Source organism: Triturus cristatus, chromosome 1_2 (genome assembly GCF_964204655.1).
Source record: "Triturus cristatus chromosome 1_2, aTriCri1.1, whole genome shotgun sequence".
In the NCBI taxonomy this organism is placed as follows: Eukaryota; Metazoa; Chordata; class Amphibia; order Caudata; family Salamandridae; genus Triturus; species Triturus cristatus.
Window position 1 is genome coordinate 652,183,018 of NC_140580.1, and position 12,632 is coordinate 652,195,649.

Here is a 12,632-nt window from a genome sequence, read left to right on the forward strand (position 1 = left end):
GGGGCATGCACAAAGACATCGGAGGGCAGGGGGAAGGAGAATAGGGGCAGCAAGCTAAGCACAGAGGCTAAGCAGGAGATCAATGATGGGCCATAGAATTGGGCAATGGAGGGCAGGAGGAGTGGACTGGTACATCATGCTAAATGGAGGGCAGTGGCAGCACATCAGACCATGCATGGCAGGAGGGAGGAGGCTAGTCCATGGATTCAGACAACAGAGGATAGGGAGGAGGTGGATGGGGCAGCAAGCTAACTGTTCAGAGAAGGTGGGTATTAGGAACTTTATTGTTTTTAAAATGTGTGTCTGTGCGAACTACTTAAAATATGAACAAGTATGCAGCATAATCTCACTTTTTTTCAGGAAGAAGAGGACGTTTGTGACTGTGACTCCGGGCTCACTTGGCAGAAACACCCCCTGACCCTCTACGCCCATCGCAAAATGTAATGCCCGTGAAAAGAGTAGGTGGACGCAGTGTTATATAGAACATAGTCCTGAGAGCACGATTGAAAATGAAAACTAGATGTAGTATATGGTATAAACTATGCACCAAAAAGCGTGATATAAGATGAACCGGGGCGTGAAATGTAATATGCAATACATTGTGCGCAATGACAGATTCATTGGAGAGCGCGAGATAGCACAGGTACTAGCGCGTGCTATGCGATATGCGCCTTGGAGTGTAATATGCACAGGGCAGTGTTGTGTAACATAACTAGTCTCTAAAGTTGTAATATAAAATATGTACTGGGGAGTGTAACTTTGCATATGCACTGTGACAAAGATATGGATCCCAGATTGTAATATGTATGGCATAGCGCTGTGCGTTATAACATACACATCGAGGAAGGCACGTTAGATGGGGCAATATAACCCGTGCGAAGGCAAGTCTGGCATGACATATTCACGGGGTGGTGTTACAGTGCACATGGGCTAGAGAGTGTCATAGCTGGTGGAATACAACACAGAGGTGTGAGGCAATCGGCGGGCACTGGTGGGTGTAACACAGCATTGGGCTCAGCCAGGAGCACGCTGTGACTCTCAAGTGAGGTTCGTCTCCTTTCCAGAGAGTAAAATAAAAAGTATTACACATCTGGCGGTGGATGTGTTTTTTATTAACCGTGAGGGGGGTTTCTTGCATAGTTTGGTCGAATTTTTGTCGAATCCCCTTTGAATGGCTTGGTGTACGTATATATTAAATGTGCTCGTCAATAGCTACCCATGTTTGTATAAATAAACGACAAGGGTGTCTACTTGGAGAGTACCCACCGGCGGGGCGCCGGGATTAGGCACGGTAGGGCGTCAGACACGTCAGAGCTTCACTAGCGGTGTAAATACATTCCATGTGGATTCATTCTATGCATAGTTGCCTTTTAATGAATATCACGCAAATTGTCATGGTGATAGGTACATACGGTTTGTCCAGCATGTCCTAGGTGTTTCTATAAATATATATATTTTTAAAATAATAAAAAACAAAGGCCGGCCCCGGGGGATGGGGTCCCCGGAGCCATAAGTGGCCTGAGGAGGGGGGCAACGCAGCCCCCTCCTAAAGAATTTAAATATAAAAAAGGCCATGACCCGGGGGTTGGGGTCCCCGGGGCCGATCAAGGCCTTGGGAGGGCCAAATTTCTTTTTTTCAACAAAAAAATTAGGGTGCAGGCCCTGGGGGATGGGGTCCCCAGGGCCAGTAAACTAGAAAAAGAAGGGGGGCCACACAGCCCTCCTTCTTAATAAAATAAATAAAAGACCGGCATCGCGCTGGAGGCCACGCCCCCTCCTTGCAGCACTCTGCAAACGCGCCCCCTGGCCAGTTGTAAGTTGGGGAATTAATTCCCATTCAATACTGAGGGTCCCTGAGGGCCAACTAGCCCAACAGGTATCTCCAGTGTGTGCCAGGGAGCTGCATTGCAGACAGGTGTTCTGTGGCCACGCCCCTTTTTACACCTCTATGCAACGCAGCTCTGTGGCGCTTACTGGAGGTACCTAGTGGGCTAGTTTGACCCTAGGGACCCTTAGGATTCAAGGGGACTTAATCTCACAACTTAGAACGGCCACAGGGCACGTTTACACAGTGGTGAAGGGAGGGGACGGGGCCTGAGGTGACGTGTGCAAACACGCCCTGTGGCGCGTTTTAAGTTGGGGAAATAATTCCCTTTCAATCCTGAGGGACCCTGGGGGCCAACTAGCCCACCAGGTGCTTCCAGTAAGTGCCACTGCTCTGCGTTGCAGAGAGGTGGTGCAGGCCGAGCCCCTTTTCACACCTCTCTGCAATGGCGCTTACTGGACGTACCTAGTGGGCTATTTTGCACCTAGGGATCCTCAGGATTCAAGGGGACTTAATCTCCCAACTTAAAAAACGGCCACAGGGCATGTTTACACAGTGGGGAAGGAAGGTGACGGGGCCTGAGGTGACGTGTGCAAACACGCCCTATGGCGCGTTTTAGGTTGGGGAAATAATTCCCCTTCAATCCTGAGGGCCCCTGGGGGCTAACTAGCCCACCAGTTGCTTCCAGTAAGCGCCACGGAGCTGTGTTGCAGAGAGGTGGTCCAGGCCGTGCCACTTTTTACACCTCTCTGCAACGCAGCTCTGTGGCGCATACTGGAGGTACCTAGTGGGCTAGTTGGACCCTAGGAACCCTCAGGATTCAAATTAACTTAATCTCCCAACTAAAAACGGCCACAGGACGTGTTTACACAGTGGTGAAGGGAGGGGACGGGGCCTGAGTTAACGTGTGCAAACAAGCCCTGTGGCACGTTTTAAGTTGGGGAAATAATTCCCCTTCAATCCTGAGGGACCCTGGGGGCCAACTAGCCCACCAGGTGCTTCCAGTAAGCACCACTCCGCTGCGTTGCAGAGAGGTGGTCTAGGCCGTGCCCCTTTTTACATCTCTCTGCAATGCAGCTCTGTGGCGCTTACTGGAGGTACCTAGTGGTCTAGTTGGACCCTAGGGACCCTCAGGATTTAAGGGGACTTAATCTCCCAACTTAAAACGGCCACAGGGCGTGTTTACACAGTGGGGAAGTGAGGGGACCGGGCCTGAGGTGACATGTGCAAACACGCCCTGTGGCGCGTTTTAAGAGGTAGTTTTAATCCCCTGCCCTAATATATTCTAGGGGCTTACAGAGGAGGTCATGCTGATCACAGGGGGACCCCAACGCATAGTGTTCCCTAGTGTATGTAGGTGTTTTCACAGTATTCTGGGTGTCTTTTAACATAGCACTGGCTCTAGGACTGGTTAGTCAGACTCAGTTACCACCAGTATCTGTCTGAAAAAGTTGAGGGTACAGGATGATTTTGCAACAAGGCTTCTTTCTGCTCTTCTGTTTGTTCTTTCTGCACGTTATCCTTCTTCCTGCACTTTTCTTCGTCTTTAAGGACTTCTGTTGCTTCTTTCTGCATTTCTTTTTTTCTTTCTGTGCGTTTTTTCTTCTTTCTTCACATGTCCTATCTCTGTAGGCATAGTTAGAAATTAGCATTTAAAAAACCTTTGAAATTCACTGAAAAAACCATAGGTTTCAGGCACGTTATAGTTAGGAATTAGCATTTAAAAAACCTTAGAAATTCACTGAAAAACCCATAGGTTTCAGGGGCGTTATAGTTAGCTGGACTTTTCACTCGTACAAAACCATTGAAATTCCCCCGTTATAGTTAGTTCAGCTAACTATAACTCGCGCGCCCGCAATGCACTGCTGATGACGTCACATATTACATCCCTCATGACATGGTCAGTGACATCACTCATGTGGTTTTTTCAGTGAAAATATATATATATATATATATATATATATTCACTTAAAAAACCATAGGTTTCACACATGTTATAGTTAGGTGGACATTTCACTCGTAAAAAACCAATGAAATTCCCCCGTTATAGTTACTGCAGACAACTATAACTCACGCGAACGCAATCCTCTGCTGATGACGTCAGATATTACATCACTGTATTTAGACACTTATTTACCCATGTCTTCTTCCATTAATCTTTAGCTATACATATATTACAAATATTTATTTTTCAGAAAGACACATATGTCATCAGTGATGTAATATCTGACGTCATCAGCAGAGGATTGCGTTCGCGTGAGTTATAGTTGCCTGCAGTAACTATAACGGGGGAATTTCATTGGTTTTTTACGAGTGAAATGTCCAGCTAACTATAACATGTGTGAAACCTATGGTTTTTTAAGTGAATTTGCAAGGTTTTTTAAATGCTAATTCGTAACTATAACGTGTGTGAAACCTATGGTTTTTTCAGTGAATTTGTACGTTTTTTTTAATGCTAAGTTATTTTTTTTTTTCAGGTTTTACACCGTGCGCGCTCTGTGGGCCCTCGGTGCGCTTCGCGCACCGAGCGCCCACGGTTTGCAGTGCGCGCAGGGTGCGCGCACCTCGCGATTTAAAAAAAAAAAAAAATTGTTTTTTTCTCCCTTGGGGGTCCTAGTGTGACCCCCTGACCAAGGCTAGGGGGTCAGGAACTGTCCACTCTGCCCCTTTTTCACGTTCTCCACCTTTGTTTTTCACCCCCTCAGACTGCGAGAGACATAATGACAGCCGACACTTCCTGGTTTCCATCGATTCGAATGTTTACCGACATCTAACAACCAATCAGAATTGCGCTCGCGCACAGCAGGGTGCGCGCACCGTGCGCGCACGGTGCGCGCGTATAGATATTGATATGCTTTTAAATGCTATTTTCTCAGGAAATACTGAACAGATTTACACCAGACCTGCAAAAGGCACTTCCTTGACCTTATGGCTACCTCTCTGCCAAATTTCAAGTAATTCTGTTCAGTCGTTCGGGCTGTAGCTGCGTCTAAAGGTCCTATAGAAAAATGCATGGGGAAAACGCATTTTGGGAACCCCCTTTTTTCTCGGCCCCCACTTGACGAATCACCCCGAGACTTTCAGGGTAGGAGCTGAACGGAGCGCCCCATTAGTTTTGAAAAATTCGCGAGGATTCGTCAACCGGCGCCAAAGTTATTCAAAATAGAATTTCCAGATTTCCTATGGAAACTAGGTTGTAACTATAACTATCTACTGGCGACCGCCAGTAGATAATCTATCTATCTATCTATCTATCTATCTATCTATCTATCTATCTATCTATCTATCTATCTATCTATCTATCTATCTATCTATCTATCTATCTATCTATCTATCTATCTATCTATCTATCTATCTATCTATCTATATATATCTACTGGCGGCCGCCAGTAGATAGTTATAGTTAGGACCTATTTTCCATAGGAAATCCGCAACATTTTATTTGGAATAACGTTGGCGCCGGTTGACGAATCCTCGTGAAATGTTCCAAACTTTTGGCCAGCTCTGCTCCGCTCCTACCCTGAAATTTTTACGGTGATCCGTCAAGCGGGGGCCGAGAAAAAAGGGGGGTCCCAAAACGCGTTTTCCCCCTTGCAATTTCCCATAGGATCTGTTGTTGCAGCTACAGCCCGAACCGCTGAACAGAATGACACCAAATTTGGCAAAGAGGTAGTCCTCAGTTCGGACTCGTGCCTTTTGCATATATGGTGTGAATCTGTTCAGTAGTTCCTGAGAAAATTAGGGTAAAAAAGTTAGTGATATCCATGGCCGCGAAGGATCCGCGGACCGTACCCGCACCGTAAGCGCACCCTCCCGAACCAAGCGTGCACCCTCACGATCGCGTGCTGAATGCTAATTGGCTGTCGTGTGTCTCTCTACATTCAAAACCAGGAACTGTTGGCGGCCATTTTCTGCCTCGGTAGAAGCGAGGCTGATTAAGTAAGGGGAATAAGTGTGTAAAACATATAAAGGGGGCAGAGTGGAAATACTCTGACCCTCTAGAGGTGCTTAGGGGGTCCCAGAAAACTAAAAAAACGGCGAAATGCGAGCACGGTGCGCGCATCCTATCGCGTTGGATGCACAGAACACTCGTGGTGGGTTCGAGGATCCAAGGGAAAAAAAATTTAATTGTTGGGAGATAAAGATTAAGCTTAAGTGTTTTGTTCTTGACTGGCTCTTAAAAGAGCCGTTGTGTTCATTGAGAGTTTTTGGTACTTATAAGTAAGTACCTATACAGAGTCTAAAGTTGTTGAGGAAGACTCTGTTTCCTTCATCAGTAAAGTGTACTCCATCTCTCCTATACATCTCTTGCATATGAAAGTGCAGATTGTTATTGTAAATGGACCCCATTCTGTAGTCTCGGAGAAAAGCAGAAACAGATTTATTCACATGTTTCCTAGCTTTCTCAATCTGTGGACAAAAATGATCGGACCAGTTCCATTTCTGCCTTTGGCATATGTTAGAGTACACAAAGGCAGTTTTAGGGAAAAGTGAAATCAGTTGTGCAAAGGTGTCCTTCATAAGCATTTCCAGACCTACCCCAGTCAAAGTGCCTAGGTCATTGCCACCACAGTGCACTACTATGAGTTCAGGATGTTGGATTTGCATGAAGGATTTCACCAATGGCATCAATTGGTGCCACTTTAACCCTCTCTGTCCAATCCATTTAATGTCTACATTTGGCAAACCTAGGTCTTTGTGAATGCCTTTGTTTTCTGCATACCTTTGGCTCCAGAAAATGTAGCTGTGTCCCACAATCCACACTGTAAGCATCTTGTAAGGAGGTCTAGATGCACTCAGATGGTCTCTGGAAATGAAATGGCAGTTTGGAAAGTAAGATGTTTCTAAAATGGTGGCTAAGATGCAATTTTGAAAAAAGACAAGAAATCATTGGTTGTTTGACAACCTTCTACACTGTAGGGTAGGGTGTATATTTCTGTTTTTTAAACGCATGATTCTTATTGGTTAACAAAAATTGATTGTAAGGAACATTATATATGATAAGCTTTTATGTTGAGAAGTCAAGTACGCTTGCTGTCTTGATTAGCAACATTGTGTGTGCTGAACTTGTGACCTGTGTGCTCAGTACAGTGTTCCATGACCTGTTTCTATGGTAACAGGCAGAAGGCAGATTGGGGGAAGGGTTGAAGTTTATGTCATTTGGAAAGGGTTGAAATGTTTAACCAATAGAAATGTGTGTTTGCTTTTGAATTTATGTGGGAAGGAATGTGATTTGATGTTTACATGTATATGTGTGGAAAATGAGAGGGAAACTTTGCCATTCTTTGGTTCTGCTGACAGGTGCACAGTGCAGAGATTCTGTATAAGAATATCTCGTGTGTGACTGATATCTGGTGTGTGACTGATATACTTCTTAATCTACAAAACATCTTGAAAGGTGAGTTATTTAATTTTGAGGGGATGTATGTAGGCTATTTTTATTTTAATCAGACTATCTTCTTCTGCTAAAGTGTAGGGAGTACTTTTTTTCTCTACAATCTTATTGACCGTGTGTGTGCATGTAGAAACCATTTTGTGATAAGGATTTGGTTTTTTCATGTGTTTGTAGACAGATAACTGTGCAGTTTTTATATTTTGGTAGAATTAGAAACCAGTTATTGTTTATGAATTTGTGAAATGAGTTATGTTTCTGCAGTAAAATGTAGTACTCTTTGTAGATGAAGAAATGTGTTTTGGTATAGTGCAAGGGATAGTGTTGTTTGTCTAGAATCACACAGAGAGCCTGTGTGCATTTGGGAACCACTGTGAGAGAAACATTTAGTAATATCTTGTATTTGCTGAGAGATAACTCTTTTAAAACCTGTTATGTTGTCAAGTTTTAGTAGCATGAGAAGCCAGTGTTTGCCTATGCGTTGATTAAATGAGTCAGGCAATGATACAAAAGTGCACTTTTGAAATATGCACATTGTGTGCAGTTCTCTTACCACTTCCATAGTAGTAAATAAGGTTTGGTAAACTCGTAGGGATAGTGGTTGTTGTCTAGAATCACACTGTGAGTCTGTGTGCATTTGGGAACCAATGTGAGAGTAGCATATGGTAACATTGTTTATTTGCTGACAGATAACTATTTTAAATCCTGTCATGTTGTCAAGTTTTAGTAGCATTAGAAGCCAGTCATTGCTTATGCGTTGATTAAATGAGTCAGGCATTGACACTAAAGTGTAGTCGTGAAATATGTAGATTGTGTGCAGTTTCCTTACCACTTGCACTGTAGTGAATGAGTTTTGGTAAACTCCTAGGGATAGTGGTGCTTGTGTAGAATCACACTGTGAGTCTGTGTGCATTTGGGAACCACTGTGAGAGAAGCGTTTGGTAACATCGTGTATTTGCTGACAGATAACTGTTTTAAAATCTGTCATGTTGTCAAGTTTTAGTAGCATTAGAAGCCAGTCTTTGCTTATGCGTTGATTAAAAGAGTTAGGCATTGACACTAAAGTGCAGTCGTGAAATATGTAGATTGTGTGCAGTTCCCTTACCTCTTCCACTGTAGTGAATGAGTTTTGGTAAACTCCTAGGGATAGTGGTGCTTGTCTAGAATCACACTGTGAGTCTGTGTACATTTGGGAACCATTGTGAGAGGAGCGTTTGGTAACATCGTGTATTTGCTGATAGATAACTGTTTTAAAACATGTCATGTTGTGAAGTTTTAGTAGCATTAGAAGACAGTTATGGCTTATGCTTTCATTAAATGAGTTAGGTATTGACAGTAAAGTGAAGTCGTGAAATATGTAGATAGTTTGCAGTTCCCTTATCACTTCCAGTGTAGTGAATGAGTTTTGGTAAACTCCTAGGGATAGTGGTGCTTGTCTAGAATGACACTGTGAGTCTGTGTGCATTTGGGAACCACTGTGAGAGAAGCGTTTGGTAACATTGTGCATTTGGTGACAGATAACTGTTTTAAAACATGTCATGTTGTCAAGTTTTAGTAGCATTAGAAGCCAGTCTTTGCTTATGCGTTGATTAAATTAGTCAGGCATTGACATTAAAGTGCAGTTGTGAAATATGTAGATTGTGTGGAGTTCCTTTACCATTTCCACTGTAGTGAATGAGTTTTGGTAAAGTCCTAGGGATAGTGGTGCTTTTATGTTTAAAAAACCCATTAAGTTCAAATAATATTTTTTAATTTTTAAAAGAATTAATTGAAAAAATACATTTAAAAATGGTGATAAAAAAGTATTTAAAAAAAATGTAATTAATGAAATGACACACTGAATTTGAAAAATATAGAACTCCAATCAAAATCATTAAACATGATATCTTCAGAGATAAGTTATAGATAGGAATTAGCATTTAAAAAACCTTTGAAATTCACTGAAAAAACCATAGGTTTCATGCACCTTATAGTTAGGAATTGGCATTTAAAAAACCTTTGAAATTCACTGAAAAAACCATAGGTTTCAGGCACGTTATAGTTAGGAATTGGCATTTAAAAAACCTTAGAAATTCACTGAAAAAACCATAGGTTTCAGGGGTGTTATAGTTAGCTGGGCATTTCCCTCGTACAAAACCCTAGAAATTCCCCTGTTATAGTTAGTTCAGCTAACTATAACTCGCGCCCCCGCAATGCACTGCTGATGAAGTCACATATTACATCACTCATGACATGGTCAGTGACATCACTGATGACATCTCAAATGACATCACTGATGACATCACTGATGACGTCATCCATGTGATAAATTAGTGCATCTTCTCACACCCTACTATAACCTTTGATACACCGACTAAAAATTTCAGACGGCCATTTTGACAACCATAGATACTCCAATACCAATAACTACTCACCCACTCATCGACTCTTAGGTCTACATACATCTCCACTCACTCACCTGTACAGTCACTCATACTTACAGTCACTCTGTGCATTTATACACCTATATAGACACTCACACACCGCTAATCATCCATTGAGGTACTGACACATCTAGTCAGTCATGCAAATAATTAATGACAGTAACATTTACTCACCTATACACTCAAGTTCACTTACTCATAAAAATACTAACAAATTCTGTGTCTTCCTGCAGAAAAACAAACAGTACATGACACAGATATCCTTGCACTATGGCACATACAGCCACTCCCAAAATCACACACTCTCACATATAGCTAGTTATATACTCTTACACACATATACACTGCGTTTCACATATGTAGTTACTGACACATGTACAACTGAGATATACATTCAATCACTAACACACCCATACATACACTCACCCAACCATACAGTCCATCACAGATGCACTCTTAAAACCATGCACCCACAGAATCACCCACTCACAAATCTAGTCACAGAGTCACACACACGCTACCCACACAAACACTCAGGCACCCATACAGATACTCAGACAGCCAATCAATACCCCATATAGACACTAATATAGCTATTAACAAAACCATGCAGCCACTTATACACCAACACACAGACACATACAGACATTCACACAGTTTAGTCACTAGTCTGCAGTAAGATACATTTAATGACTCACTTATAGAGTCAGTCACGCACCTAGAAAATCCTCCATTCACACACTTGTGCGCCCACTTATTTTTCAACAGGCCTTTCCCTTTTTATATTAAACATATTAAAACTGTTCAGAAACACATACTCAATGGATGATGTCATCAGTGATGTCATCAGTGATGTCATTTGAGATGTCATCAGAGATGCCATCAGTGATGTCACTGACTATGTCATGAGTGATGTAATATGTGACGTCATCAGCAGTGCATTGCGGGGGCGCGAGTTTAAGTTAGCTGAACTAACTATAACAGGGGAATTTCTAGGGTTTTGTACGAGGGAAATGTCCAGCTAACTATAACACCCCTGAAACCTATGGTTTTTTCAGTGAATATATATATATATATATATATATATATATATATATATATATATATATATATATATATATATATATATAGGTAGATAGATAGATAGATAGATAGATAGATAGATAGATAGATAGATACACATATATATGTATCTTTATATTTAAAAAGTTATTGCATTTTAATAGAAATGTAAATTATTAGTTTAATAATAGTTTTTAAACTAGATATATGTAAATATATGTATATTAATATATATGTGTGTTTAACTTTTTTTAAATCAGTTCAGCGTTATATGTGTTTATGTAAACCCTTAAATATATAATATCTTTATTATATTATTTTTTTATTTAATACGTTTAATATTTACTATTTAAATGTATATATATTCAAAAAACGATATTTTATACAAATATTTTAATGACAATTATATATTTTTTCAGATCTTTTTTTACTTACCATTATAAGTACAGGGTGAAGATATTTTTTACATCCATATTTATGTCATGATATTTTGTATCTCAATATTTCCAGAACCCATCGGTTTCTCTCTCAGCCGTGAAAAATTATTTGTAAATGCTGTGAAAATCATCTTGACTCCAAGGAACGCGCACATATGTCCCACCCGCTATTTCTCTTAGGGGCCGATTCCGATCTCGTTCGGAAGGGCTCCGAATACGATCCGGCCGGCAAAAAGTACGAGCCGTATGCTTGTTTTACGACCGACTAATACAGCTGTATGAGCGAGCAAGTACGATGCAAGAAACGCAAAATCGCCGAATGAATAGTTTTTGGGTCCGAACCTCTCAGTACGTCTCGTCCGTAAGCAAACCGTGCTGTGCAATGGAGGCAATTTCAGACTGAGCCAGTACGATGCACGATTCGGACAACCTGATCGAGTCTGAGCCTCTGACACATAAACAATCCAGACCCCTCTTCACCCGTGGTCTTCCAAGGCGATCACAGGGGGGGGACCGAAGGGTCCCCCCTACACATGCATGTACGGTGCGGGTGGCACAGATGTATCCCCACTACAGGGGGCGCCCTTGTGTGCAACATACCTTTTTCGTCAATGGGAGCCTATGTACGCATCGTACAACAGGCTCCCATTGACTTCAATGGGGCTCTGAGCGACCCGTGTCCGTCAGCGCTTGTTTGCATCGTACTCGGGCGCTCGGAGCCCCGGAGAATGAGTTAATCGGAAAGCCCTTCGGATCCGAGTCGGACGGAGCCTTCTCCCAGCGAGATCGGAATCGGCTCCTTAGTGTGTAAACTGTCACTGCTGTCTCATCTGACTCATCTTGCTTTCCTGTAGTGGCTGCTTCCTTCTTTTCTTTTCGTGCTTCTTTGCCAATCTGTTTTCTAATTTCTCAGTATCCTTCCTTCTGCGAATACATTTAAGTAATTCCACAATGGGCAACCGCATTCCTGTTATCCTTATGTTTTCTATAACTGGTTTATCTAAATGAATCCTGTAGCTTTGGTGCAAATTTACATTATGTGTGTGTCAGGTGCCCCACAATGCTTACCTCTGCCTGTGGAGCAAGTCCGCAGAGACGACAGGAGCGCCCACCCCTGTACCAACCTGACCCGTGTGGACTGTAGAACCCAGCAAGGGTGAGATGGACGCAGGGAAGGGAGCCAGAATGAAAGCAGGGGGTTGAGGTGAAGGGTGTCTCGGAGCCAACAGTGGCTGCAACTAATGAACCCTGAAATACAGCTTCAAGGAAGGTTCAGTTGTGACAAGATGGCAGCGTTAGGCTCTCAAGAACTAAAGGAATAGCGCTCCTGCGCGTCAGTTCCACGTGTCTGGGTTTAACAAAATACCGGCATCCCTGGAAAGCAAATAGTGGAAACCCAGGAGAACTAACAAGAACAAAAGAACCCTAAGCGCTCCTGCGCGGATCTAACAAAATCATCAAAAGGCGCTCTTGCGCGGTCAAAATCAATAATT